Below are 4,882 nucleotides of genomic sequence, written 5' to 3'. Positions count from 1 at the left end.
GGATGTAGAAATATTTTTTTCACATTTTATTTCCTTTTAAAAACAGGTAAATCAATAGGGATTTTCGTACGGATAAGTACCCAGTGAACGGTTCGTTTAGCTTTATATATTGTTCCGGGTGGGCGTTGTATTGGTTTTTTGGAAGTGTTAGACCTGTAAGAGAAAAATTTAAATGGTTGGGAAAGGCCATGGGATGTAGAAATATTTTTTTCACATTTACTTCCTTGTAAAAACAGGTAAATCAATTGGGTTTTTCGTACGGATAATTACCCAGTGAACGGTTCGTTTAGCTTTATATATTGTTCCGGGTGGGCGTTGTATTGGTTTTTCAGAAGTGTTAGACATGTAAGAGAAAAATTTAAATGGTTGGGAAAGGCCATGGGATGTAGAAATATTTTTTTCACATTTTACTTCCTTATAAAAACAGGAAAATCAATAGGGATTTTCGTACGGATATGTACCCAGTGAACGGTTCGTTTAGCTTTATACATTGTTAAGGGTGGGCGTTGTATTGTTTTTTCGGAAGTGTTAGACTTGTAAGAGAAAAATTTAAATGGTTGGTAAATGCCATGGGATGTAGAAATATTTTTTTCACATTTTACTTCCTTGTAAAAACAGGAAAACCGATAGGGATTTTCATACGGATAAGTACCCAGTGAACCGTTCGTTTAGCTTTATATATTGTTCCGGGTGGGCGTTGTTTTGGTTTTTCGGAAGAGTTAGACCTGTAAGAGAAAAATTTAAATGGTTGGGAAAGGCCATGGGATGTAGAAATATTTTTTTCACATTTACTTCCTTGTAAAAACAGGTAAATCAATAGGGTTTTTCGTACGGATAAGTACCCAGTGAACGGTTCGTTTAGCTTTATATATTGTTCCGGGTGGGCGTTGTATTGGTTTTTCAGAAGTGTTAGACCTGTAAGAGAAAAATTCAAATGGTTGGGAAAGGCCATGGGATGTAGAAATATTTTTTTCACATTTTACTTCCTTATAAAAACAGGAAAATCAATAGGGATTTTCGTACGGATATGTACCCAGTGACCGGTTCGTTTAGCTTTATATATTGTTCCGGGTGGGCGTTGTATTGGTTTTTCGGAAGCGTTAGACCTGTAAGAAAAAAATTTAAATGGTTGGGAAAGGCCATGGGATGTAGAAATATTTTTTTCACATTTTATTTCCTTGTAAAAACAGGTAAATCAATAGGGTTTTTCGTACGGATAAGTGCCCAGTGAACGGTTTGTTTAGCTTTATACATTGTTCCGGGTGGGCGTTGTATTGTTTTTTCGGAAGTGTTAGACCTGTAAGAGAAAAATTTAAATGGTTGGGAAAGGCCATGGGATGTAGAAATATTTTTTTCACATTTTATTTCCTTGTAAAAACAGGTAAATCAATAGGGTTTTTCGTACGGATAAGTGCCCAGTGAACGGTTTGTTTAGCTTTATACATTGTTCCGGGTGGGCGTTGTATTGTTTTTTCGGAAGTATTAGACCTGTAAGAGAAAAATTTAAATGGTTGGGAAAGGCCATGGGATGTAGAAATATTTTTTTCACATATACTTCCTTGTAAAAACAGGTAAATCAATAGGGATTTTCGTACGGATATGTACCCAGTGAACGGTTCGTTTAGCTTTATATATTGTGCCGGGTGGGCGTTGTTTTGGTTTTTCAGAAGTGTTAGACCTGTAAGAGAAAAATTTAAATGGTTGGGAAAGGCCATGGGATGTAGAAATATTTTTTTCACATTTACTTCCTTGTAAAAACAGGTAAATCAATAGGGTTTTTCGTACGGATAAGTACCCAGTGAACGGTTCGTTTAGCTTTATATATTGTTCCGGGTGGGCGTTGTATTGGTTTTTCAGAAGTGTTAGACCTGTAAGAGAAAAATTTAAATGGTTGGGAAAGGCCATGGGATGTAGAAATATTTTTTTCACATTTTACTTCCTTATAAAAACAGGAAAATCAATAGGGATTTTCGTACGGATATGTACCCAGTGAACGGTTCGTTTAGCTTTATATATTGTTCCGGGTGGGCGTTGTATTGGTTTTTCGGAAGCGTTAGACCTGTAAGAAAAAAATTTAAATGGTTGGGAAAGGCCATGGGATGTAGAAATATTTTTTTCACATTTTATTTCCTTGTAAAAACAGGTAAATCAATAGGGTTTTTCGTACGGATAAGTGCCCAGTGAACGGTTTGTTTAGCTTTATACATTGTTCCGGGTGGGCGTTGTATTGGTTTTTCGGAAGCGTTAGACCTGTAAGAAAAAAATTTAAATGGTTGGGAAAGGCCATGGGATGTAGAAATATTTTTTTCACATTTTATTTCCTTGTAAAAACAGGTAAATCAATAGGGTTTTTCGTACGGATAAGTGCCCAGTGAACGGTTTGTTTAGCTTTATACATTGTTCCGGGTGGGCGTTGTATTGTTTTTTCGGAAGTGTTAGACCTGTAAGAGAAAAATTTAAATGGTTGGGAAAGGCCATGGGATGTAGAAATATTTTTTTCACATTTTATTTCCTTGTAAAAACAGGTAAATCAATAGGGTTTTTCGTACGGATAAGTGCCCAGTGAACGGTTTGTTTAGCTTTATACATTGTTCCGGGTGGGCATTGTATTGTTTTTTCGGAAGTGTTAGACCTGTAAGAGAAAAATTTAAATGGTTGGGAAAGGCCATGGGATGTAGAAATATTTTTTTCACATTTTACTTCCTTGTAAAAACAGGAAAATCGATAGGGATTTTCATACGGATAAGTACCCAGTGAACAGTTCATTTAGCTTTATATATTGTTCCGGGTAGGCGTTGTATTGGTTTTTCGGAAGTGTTAGACCTGTAAGAGAAAAATTTAAATGGTTGGGAAAGGCCATGGGAAGTAGAAATATTTTTTTCACATATACTTCCTTGTAAAAACAGGTAAATCAATAGGGTTTTTCATACGGATAAGTACCCAGTGAACGGTTCATTTAGGTTTATATATTGTTCCGGGTGGGCGTTGTATTGGTTTTTCGGAAGTGTTAGACCTGTAAGAGAAAAATTTAAATGGTTGGGAAAGGCCATGGGAAGTAGAAATATTTTTTTCACATATACTTCCTTGTAAAAACAGGTAAATCAATAGGGTTTTTCGTACGGATAAGTACCCAGTGAACGGTTTGTTTAGCTTTATACATTGTTCCGGGTGGGCGTTGTTTTGGTTTTTCGGAAGAGTTAGACCTGTAAGAGAAAAATTTAAATGGTTGGGAAAGGCCATGGGATGTAGAAATATTTTTTTCACATTTACTTCCTTGTAAAAACAGGTAAATCAATAGGGTTTTTCGTACGGATAAGTACCCAGTGAACGGTTCGTTTAGCTTTATATATTGTTCCGGGTGGGCGTTGTATTGGTTTTTCGGAAGTGTTAGAACTGTAAGAGAAAAATTTAAATGGTTGAGAAAGGCCATGGGATGTAGAAATATTTTTTTCACATTTACTTCCTTGTAAAAACAGGTAAATCAAGAGGGTTTTTCGTACGGATAAGTACCCAGTGAACGGTTCGTTTAGCTTTATATATTGTTCCGGGTGGGCGTTGTATTGGTTTTTTGGAAGTGTTAGACCTGTAAGAGAAAAATTTAAATGGTTGGGAAAGGCCATGGGATGTAGAAATATTTTTTTCACATTTACTTCCTTGTAAAAACAGGTAAATCAATAGGGTTTTTCGTACGGATAAGTACCCAGTGAACGGTTCGTTTAGCTTTATATATTGTTCCGGGTGGGCGTTGTATTGGTTTTTCAGAAGTGTTAGACCTGTAGGAGAAAAATTTAAATGGTTGGGAAAGGCCATGGGATGTAGAAATATTTTTTTCACATTTTATTTCCTTTTAAAAACAGGTAAATCAATAGGGATTTTCGTACGGATAAGTACCCAGTGAACGGTTCGTTTAGCTTTATATATTGTTCCGGGTGGGCGTTGTATTGGTTTTTTGGAAGTGTTAGACCTGTAAGAGAAAAATTTAAATGGTTGGGAAAGGCCATGGGATGTAGAAATATTTTTTTCACATTTACTTCCTTGTAAAAACAGGTAAATCAATTGGGTTTTTCGTACGGATAATTACCCAGTGAACGGTTCGTTTAGCTTTATATATTGTTCCGGGTGGGCGTTGTATTGGTTTTTCAGAAGTGTTAGACATGTAAGAGAAAAATTTAAATGGTTGGGAAAGGCCATGGGATGTAGAAATATTTTTTTCACATTTTACTTCCTTATAAAAACAGGAAAATCAATAGGGATTTTCGTACGGATATGTACCCAGTGAACGGTTCGTTTAGCTTTATACATTGTTAAGGGTGGGCGTTGTATTGTTTTTTCAGAAGTGTTAGACTTGTAAGAGAAAAATTTAAATGGTTGGTAAATGCCATGGGATGTAGAAATATTTTTTTCACATTTTACTTCCTTGTAAAAACAGGAAAACCGATAGGGATTTTCATACGGATAAGTACCCAGTGAACCGTTCGTTTAGCTTTATATATTGTTCCGGGTGGGCGTTGTTTTGGTTTTTCGGAAGAGTTAGACCTGTAAGAGAAAAATTTAAATGGTTGGGAAAGGCCATGGGATGTAGAAATATTTTTTTCACATTTACTTCCTTGTAAAAACAGGTAAATCAATAGGGTTTTTCGTACGGATAAGTACCCAGTGAACGGTTCGTTTAGCTTTATATATTGTTCCGGGTGGGCGTTGTATTGGTTTTTCAGAAGTGTTAGACCTGTAAGAGAAAAATTTAAATGGTTGGGAAAGGCCATGGGATGTAGAAATATTTTTTTCACATTTTACTTCCTTATAAAAACAGGAAAATCAATAGGGATTTTCGTACGGATATGTACCCAGTGACCGGTTCGTTTAGCTTTATATATTGTTCCGG

Source organism: Paroedura picta, unplaced genomic scaffold (assembly GCF_049243985.1).
Source record: "Paroedura picta isolate Pp20150507F unplaced genomic scaffold, Ppicta_v3.0 Ppicta_v3_sca23, whole genome shotgun sequence".
NCBI classification, from domain to species: Eukaryota; Metazoa; Chordata; class Lepidosauria; order Squamata; family Gekkonidae; genus Paroedura; species Paroedura picta.
Note: the sequence above shows the minus strand (reverse complement) of the source record.